This window comes from Lagenorhynchus albirostris, chromosome 17, assembly GCF_949774975.1.
Source record: "Lagenorhynchus albirostris chromosome 17, mLagAlb1.1, whole genome shotgun sequence".
In the NCBI taxonomy this organism is placed as follows: Eukaryota; Metazoa; Chordata; class Mammalia; order Artiodactyla; family Delphinidae; genus Lagenorhynchus; species Lagenorhynchus albirostris.
The window spans coordinates 44,443,838-44,462,461 of NC_083111.1; the positions used below are offsets into that span (position 1 = coordinate 44,443,838).

At 35.8% G+C, this 18,624-nt stretch overlaps 1 protein-coding gene across 3 annotated transcripts in view; it reads right to left on the reverse strand.

The window, feature by feature from the left end:
* Nucleotides 1-18,624, reverse strand: part of STK3 (serine/threonine kinase 3) — a 322,689-nt gene that overhangs the window by 55,208 nt on the left and 248,857 nt on the right. The window lies entirely within an intron of this gene.

Below are 18,624 nucleotides of genomic sequence, written 5' to 3' on the forward strand. Positions count from 1 at the left end.
TCAGGGATCAAACCCGTGTCCCCTGCAATGGCAAGTGGATTCTCAACCACTGTGCCACCTGGGAAGTCCCTGGATACAAAATTAACCACAGAAATCTGTTGCATTTCTACACACTAACAGCAAAACATCAGAAAGAGAAATTAAGGAAACAACCCCATTTATCATCACATAAAAAAGAATAAAATACCTAGGAATAAATCTACCTAAGGAGGCAGAAGACATGTACTCAGAAAACTTAAGACTCTGATGAAAGAAACTGAAGACAACACAAACAGATGGAAAGATATACTGTGTTCTTGGATTGGAAGAATCAATACTGTTAAAATGACCATACTACTCAAGGCGATCTACAGATTCAGTGCAATCCCTAACAAATTACCAATGGCATTTTTCACAGAAATAGAGCAAAAAATTTTAAAATTTGTATGGAAACACAAAGGACCCTGGACAACCAAAACAATCTTGAGAATGAAGAACGAAGCTGGAAGAATCATGCTCTCTGACTTCCAACTATATAACAAAGCTACAGTAATCAAAACAGTATGGTACTGGCACAAAAACAGACACATAGATCAATGGAACAGAATAGAGAGCCCAGAAATAAACCCACACTCCTATGGCCAATTAATCTATGACAAAGGAGGCAGGAATATACAATGGAGAAAAGACAGTCTCTTCAATAAGTGGTGCTAGGAAAACTGGACAGCTACATATAAAAGAATGAAATTAGAACATTCTCTAACACCATGTACAAAAACAAACCCAAAATGTATTAAAGACCTAAATGTAAGACTGGATACTATAAAACTCCTAGAGGAAAACATAGGCAGAACACTCTTTGACATAAATCACAGTGAGATATTTTTTGACCCACCTCCTAGAGAAATGGAAATAAAAACAAAAATAAACAAATGGGACCTAATTAAACTTAAAAGCTTTTGAACACCAAAGGAAGCTATAAACAAAACGAAAAGACAACCTACAGACTGGGAGAAAATATTTGCAGATGAGGCTACCGACAAGGAATTCATTTCCGAAATATACAAACAGCTCATACAGCTTAATATATAAAAGAAAAAAACAACCCAATCAAAAAATGGGCAGAATACCTAAACAGACATTTCTCCAAAGAAGACATACAGATGGCCAACAGGCACATGAAAAGATGCTCAATATTGCTGTTATTAGAGAAATGCAAATCAAAACTACAATGAGGTATCACCTCACACCAGTCTGAATGGCCATCACTAAAAAGTCTACAAACAATAAATGCTGGAGAGGATGTGGAGAAGAAGGAACCCTCCTACACTGCTGGTGGGAATGTAAATTGGTGCAGCCACTATGGAAAACAATAAGCAGATTCCTTAGAAAACTAAAAATAGAGTTACCATATGATACTGCAATCCCACTCCTGGGTATATATCCAGAGAAAACTCTAATTTGAAAAGATACATGCACCCCAATGTTCATAGCAGCACTATCTACAATAGCCAAAACATGGAAACAACCTAAATGTCCACTGACAGATGAATGGGTTAAGATGTGGTATATATATACAGTGTAATATTACTCAGCCATAAAAAAGAATAAAATAATGCCATTTGCAGCAACATGGATGGACCTAAAGATCATCATACCAAGTGAAGTAAGTCAGACAAAGACAAATATCAAATAATATCACTTATATGTGGAATCTAAAAAAATGATACAAATGAACTTCTTTATAAAACAGAAATAGACTCACAGACATAGAAAACAAACTTATGGTTACCAAAGGGTATAGTAGTGTGGAGAGAGATAAATTAGGAGGTTGGGATTAACATATACACACTACTATACATAAACTAGATAATCAACAATGATCTGTATAGCACAGGGAACTATATTCAGTATCTTGTAATAACCTGTAATCGAAAAGAATCTGAAAAAGCATACATACATATACATATGTATGTATAACTGAATCACTTTGATGTACCCCTGAAACTAATACAACATTGTAAATTAACTATACTTCACTACAAAATATATATATGTGTATAGTCATCCTCCTACTGTAATCACCTATCTAGTAGAAAGGTAGAAAAAATAGTTGTGGCTCATATTGTGTGATGCCATTTATATAAAATATCAAGATAGGCAAACCTGTAGAGACAGAAAGTAGATTAACGGCTGCCAGGGACAGAGGAGAGGGGGACACTGTGGCAAAATGAGGAGTGACTGCTAATGAGTACAGGGTTTCTTTTTGGGGTGATGAAAATATTCTAAAATTGATTGTGGTGATAGTTGCACAACTGTCTATATACTACAGAAAAAAAAGAATCCAATCTGTTGTATAGTTCAAATGGGTGAATTGTATGGTATGTAAATTACATCTCAGTAATATTGCTATAAAGTTAAAAAAAAATACTTGTGGCTGATTACATTTTAAATTAGTTAAAAACAAGACATAATTTAAGGAAAAGATTTTAAGAAAATAAATTTAAAATAAAATTCTAACAATTTAGGACTAAGAATTACTATCAAAATCTGACAGAAAATAATTAAAGCAAAATTATTGATAGACATACTCTAAAAAGCGTTCCCAATAAATATTTGAACTGTATGGTCTTGATCTCTTTTAAGACGAAAAAAAAATAGTAAAGGTCCAGTTAAAAACTAAGGATGTAGGGCTTCCCTGGTGGCGCAGTGGTTGAGAGTCCGCCTGCCGACGCAGGGGACACGGGTTCGTGCCCTGGTCTGGGAAGATCCCATATGCCACGGAGCGGCTGGGCCTGTGAGCCATGGCTGCTGAGCCTGCGCGTCCGGAGCCTGTGCTCCGCAACGAGAGAGGCCGCGATAGTGAGAGGCCCGCGTACCGCAAAAAAAACAAAAAAACCCCAAAAACAATAAGGATGTAAACGAAGCAACTGACAAAGGATTAATCTCCAAAATATACACAGCTCATGCAGTTCAATATCAAAAAAACAAACTACCCAATCCAAAAACGGGCAGAAGACATAAATAGACATTTCTCCAAAGTAGACATACAGATGGCCAACAAACACATGAAAAGAAGCTCAACATCACTAATCATGAGAGAAATGCAAATCAAAACTACAATGAGGTATCACCTCACACCCGTCAGAATGGCCATCATCAAAAAAGCTACAAACAATAAACGCTGGAGAGGGTGTGGAGAAAAGGGAACCCTCCTGCACTGTTGGTGGGAATGTAAATTGATACAGCCACGATGAAGAACAGTATGGAGGTTCCTTAAGAAACTAAAAATAGAACTACCATATGACCCAGCAATCCCACTACTGGGCATATATCCTGAGAAAACCGTAATTCAAAAAGAGATGTGTATTGCAGTGTTCACTGCAGCACTATTTACAATAATAGCCAAGACATGGAAGTGACCTAAATGTCCATCAACGATGAATGGATAAAGAAGATGCGGCACATATATACAATGGAATATTACTCAGCCATAAAAAGAAATGAAATTGAGTTATTTGTAGTGAGGTGGATGGACCTAGAGTCTGTCACACAGAGTGAAGTAAGTCAGAAAGAGTAAAACAAATACCGGATGCTAACACACATATATGGAATCTAGAAAAAACGGTACCGATAAACCTAGTGGCAGGGCAGGAACAAAGACTCAGACGTAGAGAACGGACTTGAGGACACAGGGTGGGAAGGGGAATCTGGGACGAAGTGAGAGAGTGGCATTGACATATATACACTACCAAATGTAAAATGGATGGCTAGTGGGAAGCAGCTGCATAGCACAAGGAGATCAGCTCGATGCTTTGTGATGACCTAGAGGGGTGGGATAGGGAGGGTGGGAGGGAGGGGATATGGGGATATATGTATACATATAGCTGATTCACTTTGTTGTACAGCAGAAACTAACACAACATTGTAAAGCAATTATACTACAATAAAGATATTAAAAAAAAAACTAATGATGTACTCTTACATGCCTTAGAAAATAAGTAAACAAAAGCTCAGGGAAATTGATGTAAAAAATTAAAAAGCTTTCCAAAACTCATCCCATATTTGTCCAATCAAGTCTCTTCCTAATGATCTGCCTTTTTTTTGGTCTAAGAAGTTTGCTTAACGATCTAACCTGTTAGAGATTCAGCATATGATGAAAAGGAACTTCCAGAAAGTAAAATATTCAATAATTATAGGAACAAAATACCTTTCCTTCTCTTCACTTGGACAAAATATGTTTAGACAGGTTAAATGGCAATTTCTTAGGTTGTTCTCTAACATTTTCCTAAGCAGTCTTAAGGTTGGCAAATCAATGTAAATTTTATTTTACTTTTAAATCCTGTAAAAATAACACATGTAATTCATGCTCATAATAATTTCAAATAAAGGTGTGTATGTGTGTGTGTGTAAAATGTACATTCATTTAAAAATCTAGATTAGATTCACAGCACTCAAATACTTAGGCTGTTTTATATAAGCTATGTACCCTGTGTTCACTTTGATGACTAGTATGCAGATTATTAATAGGTTATCAATAGTACTTCCAGAACATAGGAAAATATGAATAAGATTAACACTGAGGTTAGAACAAGTTATTCTTCATATTTTTGAGACTTAACTTGAGATCACATGGCTTAAATATAAATTAATATTTAATGTCTAATTTAAAAAGTTTTTCTAGAGTAACATACTAACAATTAAACCTCCTTTTTAGTTTTTTAACATTTCATTTATTCAGCAAAAGTATTTTATGTACCCTCTGTGGGCCTTTTCACCTTCCTTTAGAAACTAACTCAGTCGAGGGATCCACTCGTTCAACATCCCTGTATTGTGGTCTGCTCTTCCCCTCTCCCTCAGAATAAAGAGCATCCTATTTTATCTATTATGTAGCTGTTCTGCTTTAGAGTCTAATATAGTCAGCTGGTTTGCCACCCAGTCAAATCAGATACTTGCAAAATTGGAGCAAACAGCATTTCATCCATCCCCAACTGCCAGCAACTTTCTTCAAGAATTAATTACTTACAAGATGAATTATAAATTTGATATATTTACTCTCATACTGCTGTTTTCTTATTTGTTCAAATGTGAATTCTGGCTGTGAAAAACTGGATTTAAATATTTTGTATAAATGATTAGCAGTTCAAAGTATCATTGAGAGCATGTATGAATAAGTCTTACAACTAGTTAGAATTTATTAACAGTTTTTTAAAAATCCTGACGTTACAGTGGCTAAAAAAAGAAGGAAAGTCTGTGGGTGCGGGTAGGGAACATGGGGCCCTTTGGCCTGGTAAAGTTTTTCTAATTATTTGAGAAACTGATTAAGAAATTGGAAAGAAAAAAAATAGCACACATAGCTGTCTTCTGACACACACACACAAATAGGACTTGTGTATTTGTGGTGTGCCTCTGGATTAGGCATTAAGTTGAATTCGACTACTAAATAATACTTCATAGCAGCATAAGAAAATGGTACCTTGTGTCCCCAGTAATCCTTTCTTCATTATAGAAATTATGTATTAGAATGATGACTATTGAGAATTCTTTCATTTTGCCAGTTTCTTCTCTGATTTTTTAAATATTTGTGTATAACCTGGACACCAATAATGACAGAATTCATTTTAAAGCCTAGCACTTTTCTTTTTTAAACCTTTCTTTTGAAATTATTCTAGGTTACCATTTAATAAAATACTTTAATATTGAGCCCTATAAAATTTCAAAGTAGGGGTCTTTAAAGTAGAGGACTAGAAACAGTAATTAATAGTAATTAAATACTAATTAAAACACAAATAAATGAATAAAGTCTACTGAGACAACTGCTTATTCACGTGTTGCATTTGAATCACTTCAAATGCAATATCTAATAATTTAATATTTATATATCTCACAACTTTTAAAATATAAGATAGTTAATTTTAAAAATACAAAGTAGCTATTGCATATTTTATACACCTGTGATTATTTTTATTTATTAGAGATGCAAAAAATTAAATGAAATTTCTCTTTATTCTAAAAATAAAAAGAACATAAATATGTACACAATCATGCTTAAGTATTTTCAAATATTTTCGCTTAAAGGAGTGCTGATTGATGCTACTGTAAATACAAGAGGCCAAATATATGGTTAAGTACATCAATATGAAATTCAGTAAGAGTATGAACTGGTATGTTTCTTGAATGCCTTCTCTTATATTGTTACTGTTTCTTTTCAGAATTCATTATGAATTAAAATAATAGCTTCCTAAAAATGATTCAGGGAAATATATGGATGTATAAATACAATCCACTTTCCCCTGGAAATGTGTTATCAATCTGAACACAGAACATAGAACCTAGAATAGAAAAGTCCAATTGTTTTCAAAGTACTTGCTCTGCTGTTAGAAGCTGGTTTTATTTGATACTTATTTTAAATATTAATATAAAACAGGTTTTCCCTAAATTACAAAATAAAGGTGACTAAAGAGAGATATTTATTTAACTTATAGAGTATGCATTAAATTGTTACCAACATCTAAACTGATATAGATGATACTGTTTTTAATGTTTTAGCTATGAAACAGAAACTGGGATGAAAAATTCCGTAAGTATATTTTAAAATAGCCTTTAGCTGTTTAAATGCATGTGATTTTTTTTTTAACCTTTCAGAATAATAACCATAAATGGAGACGATGGTGTTTGGCCTGAATTTTCCTAAGCTCTTTTGCATGAATTCTGTTTATTTTCACAGTTAAAAATGTTCCCTCATATGGAGCCATGGAAATCAGTGATTCCCTATTACTAGAAAAGGGGCTTGAACTGGAGAAACAGTTGCCCATTTCTAAAAAAGAGTTCAGTGATAAAGGGAGGCAAGGTAAAACTATCACCCCAAGAAAACCACACATACTGTCCACATGAAAACTGCGACATTAGTAGAGACATTCTACAGCAGTTAGAACCAGATTAAACCAGAATAGGAGCCACCATCTTCAGATGACCCTGTTCAGATGATGAGCTCCGCCTCTTCTGTCCTTCCTCTAGCCTGCTCCTCACCCCCTCCCTCTCACTGCCAATCTCTCCAAGAGCTAGACCAAGGAGAGGAGAAAGCAGTCAACTGTCTTAAACCACTAATGTCAGCGGTCCTTAACCTTTTTGGCACCAGGGGCCGGTTTCGTGGAAGACAATTTTTCCACGGACTTGGGGGTGGTGGTGGTTTGGGGATGATTCAAGCGCATTACATTTACTGTGCACTTTATTTCTATTATTATTACATTGTAGTATATAATGAAATAATTATACAACTCACCATAATGCAGGAATCAGCGGGGGCCCTGAGCTTGTTTTCACTTGCCACTCACTGATAGGGTTTTGATATGAGTCTGCAAGCAATTGACTTATTATGGTCTCTGTGCAGTCAAACCTCTCTGCTAATGATAATCTGTATTTGCAGCCGCTCCCCAGTGCTAGCATCACCTCCTCAGCTCCACCTCAGATCATCAGGCATTAGATTCTCACAAGGAGCGCACAGCCTAGATCCCTCGCATGCGCAGTTCACAGTATGGTTCATGCTCCTATGAGAATCTAATGTCGCCACTGATCTGACAGGAGGTGGTAATGCGAGCGATGGGGAGTGGCTGTAAATACAGATGAAGGTTCGCTTGCTCACCTGCCACTCCTGCTGTGTGGCCCGGTTCCTACAGGCCACAGACTGGTACCGGTTGTGGACCCCTGACTTAGGTAGCCTGCCCTGAGACATAGAGTAGGGAACGATCAGGTGAGATTTAAATCATATTTAAGCTTGAAATTTTAGACTAGTCAGACTTTTACTAACCAAAAGTGACCAGAAACTTGTAGCATCTGTCCAAAGGCATAGTTAAGGAGCAGAAAAGGGAGATTAGAGAGTGTATCCATTGTTCAAAGTAGGTTTGGAGAAAAAGCCATTTTAGGTTTATACCCAATGAGTTGTAACTGTTTAAAAAGTGCTTACATTTTAAACTGTAGCAGCATGAATCATGGTACCAGGATGAATCCTCAAAGAGCTGATAACAAAATACTTGGTAGCTGAAACTATTCTTTAAGTTCAAGTTTAGGGTGACCTACTCCCCAATTAAACAAGTAAAATTTCAGCCATGGTAAATTCTCAAGGGACAGCTGTTATCTGCCTGCTTAAGCTTGACTCAACTTATATCCAAAGCTAGATAAAGCCGGTCTCCTCTGCTCACTGCTCATTCTCTGCCCATCTTATATTTGGGATTCCCGAGAAACCCACTTTTGGTAACTTTCCCTCCTTACTGCAAGGCTCTCTCTGGAAGATCTCACGTACTCTAAGCCAAATATTCCCAAATCCATAGCTTCATCCTGTATTTTCAACTACCTAGTGTACTTATATGCCCTCCAGACACTAAAAACTTAACACATCCACAACAGAATTAGCTCAACCTCTGCGCCCAACCTCCAAAACCCCTTCTGTCCTCCTTTTCTGTTCTGTATCTCAAACAATGGCAACATCATCAATCTAATTCTCTAAATCAGAAAACTTTTTCTTCATTCAGCTCCCCTATATACAACTGGTTATCATATCCAGATGATTCTTAAATCTAGGATATTTCTTAAATAGTCTAATCTCTCTTCTCTAATTCCACTATCTTTGTCTGAATCACAAAGGACGGGGAAAATGCTGAGCAGTAAAATTACACATGTAGACAAAACTGCACTTACCACTTTGAACTTAAAGAACTGGTTAGTTAGAAAAACCATCTCAGATGCTGAGATTTTAAACTTAATGAAGCATCCTATCATGAGTCACAGCAAAATGTGGAATAGAACCCAAATGAATGGAAGTCTCAGAGTTTCAGTGTGGAGTCAAGAGAAAGAAAAAGTATAAGATTGTAGACAAGGAGGAAATTCTTACAGGTGAGGGCAACTGATATAAAAAAACAGAAAGAAGCTCAAAGGTTGACTAAGTTATGGAAAATGCTTTAAAAATGACAACAAAAAGGTGACTTTTTAGCATATCTAAAGAGCTGCTGTTAAATGATGACTACTACACTGGTCAGGGTTGGATAATTTATTAATTTCAGTTATTTAAAGAACATTTTTCTGGAAGACTATACCTGTAATTCTGTAATAAAGGAAAAATGGAAGAGTAGAATTTGCAGATATTAGTTGTAATTCACTGATTTCTGCAAATCAAAGGGGAACTTAATTGTATCTTTCTTCTATTATGCCTTATAAGATATGCTAAGGGAAAGTCTTTCAATGTTCACAGTCAGGGTAAGAATGATTAAATGTTTAAAATCAAAGTAAGGCAATTTTCAGGAGTTTTGTACCATCATTAAAGTTCTAATGCGTTAAAGACAGTACATTTTTTTCATCAAAGATTATAATCGTGGGCTTCCCTGGTGGCTCAGTGGTTAGGAATCCGCCTGCCAATGCAGGGGACATGGGTTTGAGCCCTGGTCCGGGAAGATCCCACATGCCGCGGAGCAACTAAGCCCATGTGCCACAACTACTGAGCTTGCGCTCTAGAGCCCGCGAGCCACAACTACTGAAGCCTGTGCACCTAGAGCCCAAGCACCACAACGAAGAGTAGCCCCCACTCACCGCAACTAGAGAAAGCCCCCACGCAGCAACGAAGACCCAACACAGCCAAAAAAATAAAATAAGTTAAATAAATTTTAAAAAAAGATTATAACCATGAAAATGACTATCTGCTTTAGAACTTTCTTCCATAGCAACGATAATCCACAACTGACCACTCATTTCATTTGACTAGTTAGTAATGGCTGGTTATTAGCTTTTTGCATATTTACATATTTGTAGCCTTGACTATTATATAGCTTAATTAGCATTCTCATATTAAGAGAGAGCTAAAAACTAAATTGAAGGCTTGTGGAATTACAACTTGATGCTCTAACTCAGGTTGCTGAGACTTTTATAAGGCGCTTTAGTAAATAACAGCTTTAATTACATCAGTATACTGCATATCAAATTTAACATGCACCATTACTTAAATCACGAAGAAAAAAAAGTTCCTTTGTTAAAAGCCATGTAAATGTTTCTTAAAAGTAAATCAATATAATTAAGATCTCTGTACCAAAATTCTTTTATCTGCTACTGTACGTTAGTTTGATAACCTCTTTTGCTTATCTCTGTAAGATCTGTCTATATTTCTGGGAAGATGCTTCTGCTATTGATGGACAAAATTATAAAACAAAACTAGTTTGGTTTTGAATCAAGACAGCTAAGGTTTTGATTTTTAAAAAGCTGTTATTTACTGGAATGTCTTCTAATCCGAAGGATCCAACCTAATGGAAGTTTTCTACTTTTAATAAATGAGAGGTAGAATGGAAAAAGGTCCCAACCTAATATCAGGACAAGAGAGAAAGGTGTATTAGTTTAACCAGGACAACAAATCTAATAGACCCCAAAAGAACTATGTACTTGTAACTGTGAAAGATCTATATCAGGAAGTTATGATGGGATCAGTTACGGAAAGGGCTCTAACACTAAACTACTATGTATAGTCTGAAAACCTGAATTAAGTATGAAAGTACAAACACACTTTCAGACTTAAAGAAATTTCATTTATGACAGTTAAAGTGAAAAAGAACTCTTCTATTGTCAATACAAACTGATAACTAGTTCAATCAATCCTAACAACTTATTTGAAATCTAATGGTTTATTTAAGAGGTAAATACTGTGGGGCATCAGTCTTAAATTAAAAGGCAGTAAGTTATATTGTCCACTCTATAATCCTAAATTCCACTATTGGTTCTTAACATCTCTTTTCACATAATCACCCAACAGCCTCCACTGCTTACTGACTAAACATTCAAAATGAGGCTATGAACAAACAGTGCACATAGTCAAAATAACTTCCTCAGACATCAACATTAGCCATAACATATGCTTGGAGTATTAACATCTTTGTTTTAAAATGTAAAGTAGCCAATTTCTCAACACAATCTTCTAGATAAACGACATTTTTAAAAGAATAAATTACTATGAGGAAAGTTTATGCTTTTCAGAACTCTTTTTGGAAGGCCATTTTTCTCTTTGCCATGTGTTTTAAACATCTTAATAAATTCCAACACGGTGACCAGAACCCACACACTGCACCTGTGCTTTCTATCTTAATTAAGCCAGTAAGTACAGGCCTGCTCACTTTAATTTGTAAAGGAAATGATGATAGAGTGAGTTTTAAGTTAAGGCATTAATTACCTAAATAAGCAGAATTAGCTTAATGTTTCAGAAGATCTTGCCTAAACACAACCACCAAATAAAATTTCCTGAAATTTCTGAAGCCTTTAACAGCATATTTAGGAATAAGAAAGCAGAATGCTCACTCTACCTTAGGTGGCCAAATGGATTAAATTATACTGAGAAAAAAACCAGTGTGGTAGTTTAGAGACACTACAGTTTTTGTTGCCTTTAACTACTATAGAATCAAATTCAGTGTAGTTGACCGGTGACTATTAACATTTTTTTCCTACTCGTATATAAACACTTATCTTTGAGGAAGGCCACTCTCCTTTCAAAGCAAAGGTTATGACGGTCTTAAACGCCTAAGGAGATTGATGGTCAAAATCTTATAAAAATTCTACGTGGACCTCGACAATCACATGCTACAGCTGTGCACATGCCACACCATCTGCTGGATACAAGTGCCAGCACAGATTTCGTGAGCTGGCGAAGGACTGCACGAGTCCAGAATTCTGCAAGTATTTCAAAGTGCAGGGTTCGCATTAATTTTAATTTCCTGTTGGCTCTGTAAGGAAAGAGTAGTGAAAGCACAATGGGCCACATACGCTCAAGTTCACGCCACGTGTACACCTGTAATCATAGACTCTTATCCAGGGCTACCCCCTAAAGCATTTGAGATTTTGTGTTTATTTCTCCTTTACCCCAGAAGAAATAAACCTGAAATATCTCCAGTTATCTTTTCATACTTTGTTAATACTCTTCCAAACATCTGGAAATACTTGACAATAATCATTTAATTAACGCAAAACTAATCGATGACAATATGCTTAAGTACTTCACTCAGCTGAAGTGGTTTCCTCAGTCCATACAAGTAGGGCCTGAAGAGAACAAGAAGTTCTTTGACTAAGGAGCGCACCACAAAAGAAACCTGGAGCCAGCATCTCTTTAAAGAGCAAAAGCACTCTCGGTATTTAAGTAGGGAGAGCAGGCGGTAGCGTACTGCTACACTGGTGAAAACTGGCAGATGCTCTTGGCTTAAGTTTTTACCTCCAGGCTTCCTACAGGGCCTGCGTTCCTCAGGGCTTTCCAAAGGCTTGGCTTCACTACAAGCCTTTGCGGGGGCTCCTGTATTCCACCACTTATTATGCTCCACAGCCGCTGGCTGCTCTAGCAGGGTGAAAAGATACTAAGAAAGATTCCTAAAATGCCCCTAAGGCTCCAGCAGCAGGTTTGCTACCTTCTGCAGGTTCACTGCTTTCTGCATTTTGCAGCAGTGAGGTTTTTTGGGTTTTGTGGGGTTTTCCCCATCACCATACTGATTTTCCAATCCAGAGTCAGAGGTAGAGTTGTAAAAAAAACCCAGGAAAGTTCAAGGCACATGTGTACTTGAAGGAGAGGACTTTTTTTTCCCTTCTGCCACAATTATTGAGACTGTTTCTCCCAGTGCTGCCCTGGAGGATTTTTGGGTCCCTTAGCTCAAAGGAACAACACAAACTGAATATTTAAGAATCACAGAAATCCAAAAACATTACCTTACAATTCAGTTTGAGTCAAAGACAAAAAAATAACTGATTTACCTAATTCCTCTTATACTAGCAACTATTGTCAATCCAATTTCTTTTTTTAAAATTTGGAACCAATATAGTGGGTTAACAGATGGCTTTTAAAGTTTTTGTTCTTATTCCAAAATCTTTACATTACCCAAAATGTATCTATTTATGTATGAATGATAGTGTAATTTCTGCAAAACATGATCTACATGCTCTCCATTTAACACTAAACAATCTGGATGCTAAGGCTGTTTGGAAATAATTCTAACAAAAACTGAAACATTTGACTAGTGCTATAATAAACAGATTTGCCTTTTACATTTGTTTTAGAAATCTTCACAGCCACACCCTAAACAGAACTTTTTTAGTAGAGTTAAAATAATTGGTTCAGTTAGCCTAAATATATTTTATCCTATCTTTATGTTACCCTCAAGTTGGTGAAATCACAAATTATTTCTCTTATCAGCTCCTTACATCCAAGAATGTAACAGGAAACAACCAATTCACAGAAAATCTAAAAGACAAATGCTAAAGAAAATACACCAATTAAGTTGCATACAGGCTTTAAGATAAAGAATGCTTCCTACTCCGCACATCTGCCTAGCAGGTGTCTCTCTGAATAAGTTTTGTCCTTTAGGAATCCGCTCTGAATACTGCAAAAGACAACGAAGTATTCACTTTCATTTTTCTTTTTTGAAACCTCTTTTTCTCACGGCAGAAAGAAAAGCCTTCTATGTCCTAGAAACATGGTCAAAATGACTTTGGGTAGTTTTAAGCAACTTCTATTGAATAGACATAGGAATGACATAAAGTCTAGTTCTCTTGGAAGGTATCCTTGAGATACATCATAAAGAGGGGAGATAAACACATAAAACCTTAGCACGCTTTTACACTTTGATGAGTCACATTTTTAACATTCTATGTCTAATGTATGATAGAATGAGTAAGACCAGATTTCCCTTATCAATACCAGCTGGTATCTTAAGTAGAAATCTCTTTGCTTTTAGTCCATTTCCTTACTTTGTAAGCAAAGTATTCCATCAAACCCTTTACACTTTGTCCTACCTCTGCTTCGTCTTTTCCTACTCTCTTCTAGCCTCTCTTACACACTTTTCTTTTCCTTTCTTTTCTTTTTTTTTTTTTTAAACACACTCACTACTACTCTTAGCAAATTCTTCGTTCATCTCCTGGCAATCCTTCCTTTATTCATGTCTTACTTATTCCCATTTGCATTCCCTCAGTAGCTATTGCAAACATTTTTCACTTTCCTCAAGGTGATGAAGAGGGCTGAGCAATTGACAGGTGTAGTAAATGTTGGGGAAGAAAGAACTCCTGCTCTAGTCATTCCTCCCCCTCTGCTTTCCCTTTTTAAGGCTACATGCCCTGTGTAAGTCAGAAAAGAAGTAAGTCTGCGAAAATTAAATCCGGTCCTATGATCTCTTGGAGCCGCTTTCCAGCTGTGAGGACACTTTCCTTCTTTTTTTTTTTTTTCTTAAATTTCACCTTCTATTATTTAGCTCCTCATCTTAACCAGTATAGTACTCTTTAATCCAATAAGCCGGCTATTTCTGTTGATTAACAACCTTTCTAGTGTCCCCTACATCTATCCCTGTTTTTGTTGTTTGGTTCTTTTCCATTTTATTACCCTATTATTTCAAGTCTGTTTCACAGACCTGATTTTCCCCTACCTCTAGTCTTTTTCTGTCAATCAATCCTGCATGCTACCATCAAAATTAATATACTTAAAACACTTTTCATCATGTCATTTTCCAACCTAAAAACCTTCAGTGGCTTTCCACTGTCTAGGAAATAAAATTTCAGACTTTGCAGTCTTACATTCAAGGCTTCCACCATCTGACCCAAACCTAGCTTTCATTTTATCTCCCATATTATTTTAAATGAACTTGAAGGTCTCCACTTCATTGTCACCCAATATATCTTGTGTATATATATATATATATCTTCCTACCTCTAAGCTTTTTATTATGCACATCATTCTCTGTACTGCCTACCTTCTCTTCTACTATCCATCTTCCAATTTTAGACAAAGTCCTCCTCTACTATATGATTTCATAAACTACTCCAACCTTTACTGAGTCCTCCTCTTATGCATGATATCTGAATTATTGCTCTGGATTATAATTTAACACTTTACTAACATATTTTCTCAGCTTAATAAATGTACATACATATGTGTATATAAATATATATATATTTTTTAACCCATAGTGCCTAGCACAATCCAAAGCAGAAAACAGAACATTTGTTAAACTAGTTTAAGGTTTTCTAACAAATTTTGGAATTTCCAGATAGAAGGACTCCAGAATCTACAATGGGCTGAAAATATTACCGGAAGTTTACTTGTAAGAGCTGGCCACTAGAAACACTGATGCTCTCATTCACAAAACTAGAATGAGCTTAAAAGGGACAGGAGAAGGCTGCATGTCAAAAGTTGCTGTGTATGAATATTCTAAAAGTAGGGTACTGAAATGGCCCTCATCAAAATCACTAATGACCTCCAATTCCCTAAATTCATTCTTTTAAATTCTGTTGAATTTTAATACGGACAACTTCTAGTAGATTATTTGCAAAGATGACCACAATAATTCCATTCATTCCACACGACCCTCTGCAATATGACTTTGCTAGTCTTTTCATCATGAGGTGAAATCTATTTCCATATCCTTTGAATCTGGATTGGCCTTGTGAATATATTTTGACTAAGAATATGGCAGAAGTGACACTATGTGAATCCTTTTCCCCCCTCTTACTTTTTTTTTATACATAACTTAAAATCCACCATTTTAACCATTTTTAAGTGTAGAGTTCAGTGGCATTAAGTACATCCACAATCCATCCCCAGGACTCTTTTCATCTTCCAAAACTCAAGTTCTGTACACAAAAACCAGTAACTCCCTATTTCCCCCTCCTCCAGCACTTGGCAATTACCATTCTATTTTCTGTTTCTATGAATTTGACCACTCTAGGTACCGCATATTAAGTGGAATCATACAGTATTTGTTCTTTTGTGACTGGCTATGTTACTTAGCTTATTATCTTCAAAGTTCACCATATTACGGCTTGTGTCAAAATTTCCTTCCTTTTTTTTTTTTTGGCTGTACGCGGGCCTCTCACTGTTGTGGCCTCTCCCGTTGCGGAGCACAGGCTCCGGACGCGCAGGCTCAGCGGCCATGGCTCACGGGCCTAGCTGCTCCGCGGCATGTGGGATCTTCCCGGACCAGGGCACGAACCTGTGTCCCCTAGCATCGGCAGGCAGACTCTCAACCACTGCGCCACCAAGGAAGCCCAATTTCCTTCCTTTTTAGGCTGAAAAATATTTCACTGTATGCGTATATCACATTTTGTTTATTCACCCGTCAATGGACACCTGGGTTGCTTCCGCCTTTTGGCAATTGTGAATAACGTTGCTATGAACATGGATGTACAAATATCTGTTCAAGTCTCTGCTTTCACTCATTTCTTTTGGGTATATATCCAGAAATGGAATTGCTGGATCACATGGTAATCTATGTTCAGTTTTTTTTGAGGAAAGCCATACTGTTTTCCACAGAGGTACCATTTTACATTTGCAGCGCCCAAGGAAGGGTTCCAATTTCTCCACATCCTCACCAACACTTGTTATTTTCTGTGTGTGTGTACGTGTGTGTGTATATAATGGGTGTGAAATAGTATCTCATGGTTTTGATCTGGGTTTCTCTAATGATCAGTGACATTAAACATCTTTTCATTTGTTTATTGGCCATTTATATATCTTCTTTGGAGAAATATTTATTGGAGTACTTTGACCATTTTTAAATTGGGTTGCTTAGTTTTTTGTTGTTGAGTTCTTTATATATCCTAGATACTAACCCCTTATCGGATACATGATTTACATGTTTTCTTCCATTCTGTGGGTTGACTTTTCTTTGCTGACAGTGTACTTTCTTTGATGCATAAAATTTTAATTTTTATATAGTCCAATTTATCTATTTTTTCTTTTGTTGCCTGTGCTTTTGGTGTCATATCTAAGAAATCACTGCCAAATCCAATGTCACACAGCTTTTCCCCTATGTTTTTTCGACAAGTTTTATAGTTACAGTTCGTATGTTTATTTAGATCCTTGATTCATTTTGAGTTAATTTTTGTATTTTTGTATATGGTGTAAGGTATAGGCCCAACTTCGTGCATGTGGCTATCCAGTTTTCCCAGCATCATTTGTTGACAAGACTATCCTTTCCTCATTGAATGGTCTTAATACCCTTGCTGAAAATCTCTGACAATATATGTGATGGTTTATCTCTGGGTTTTCTATTCTACTCCATCTGTCTACATGTCTGTCTGTTTTGATTACTGTAGCTTTGTAGCAGTTTGGAAATCAGGAAGTATGAGACCTCCAACTTTGTTTCTCTTCTTCAAGGTTGTTTTGACTATTCAAGTCCCTTGAAATTCCAAATGAATTTTAGATGGATTTTTCTATTTCTACAAAAAATGTCATTGGGATTTTAATAGAAATTACACTGAATCTGTAGGTTGCTTTGGACAATATTGACATCTTAACCATATTGTCTTCCAATCCACGAACATGAGATGTCATTCCATGTATTGGTGTCTTCTATAGTTACTTTCAGCAGTGTTTTGTAGTTTTCAATGTACAAGTCTTTCATCTCCTTGGTTAAGATTATTCCTAAGTACTCATTCTTTTTGATGGTATTGTAAATGGATTCTAAACTTAGGACTCAAGAGGCCTTACAATTTCTTCTATCACCTTCTTGGAAGGCTGCTACCACAACATAAAACCTCCAGGCTTGCCTGACAGGGTCATATGGCCTAGCCAACTGTCAGCACAACTGCCTGACACATGAGTGATTTTAGAGACATTATTCAGCTCCATTCAAGCTGCTAGATGATTTCAGCCACTTGAGAGACTCCAGGTGAGACTAGCAGAAGAACCACTCAGCTGAACCTAGTCAAACTGCTTACTCACAAAACTGTAAGCAAATGAAATAGTTATTTTAAGTTCTAAATTTTGGGGGTGGTAGCAAAGACTAACTGAAACAGAAATAAATCATTTTATTTGCTATTTATTAACTATGATAATTTATTCATTACTTTGTAGCTCATTTCAAACTGTTTTCCAGAGACTCTTAAGATTTATTCCAACTGAGTTAAGACAGAGTTCTTTGATTCATCAAAGATTCATCATGTTTACGAATGATTTTAAGCTTAAAGTCAGCATTCTAAATAATTTATATATTTTTTAAAAGGAGGTAGCATAAAATGAAATCTTACTAGAACTATAGAAATACAGATTTTATTTTTCTAATTTATAAACTCAAAACTGAAAAAACAGTAAGGAGATACTACGATTAATGTTTTCAGACTAACCTGTGCCATGGCTAATATTTGCTAGCACTTAGTACTAAATTTATTGAGGACAGATTTTGAAACTTTATTATCTGATTATTTAAAAACTTAATCACAATATTTAGGAGAAAAGTATTTAACATTATAAGTATTTATAATCACAAAGCATTTAGAGGCATGGTGTCTAGGCAAAACTGCTTGATAGTATTTAAAAATTTAGAAGATATAGATATATCTAAAATTTTATTTACTTATAAATATACTTATTAACAAATATAGCTGTAGTTATTTTACATGAAAATCTTACAGAACAATATGCAAAAGTAAATGCTATTTATAATACACGCTAAAGCAAAAATTTACCTCAAAAATTTCTAGATTAAAGAACTCATTTTAAAAAGTTACTCTCTCAAGTTGTGGTAAGAGTTGTTTTAGAATTATTTATCTGTATTACATACATTCTTTAAAAGAAATAAATAATAAGGAGCAGGACAGAAGAAATAAGGAGAAAATGTAATAAGAGGCAAGAAGGCACAGTTTTAGGCACTT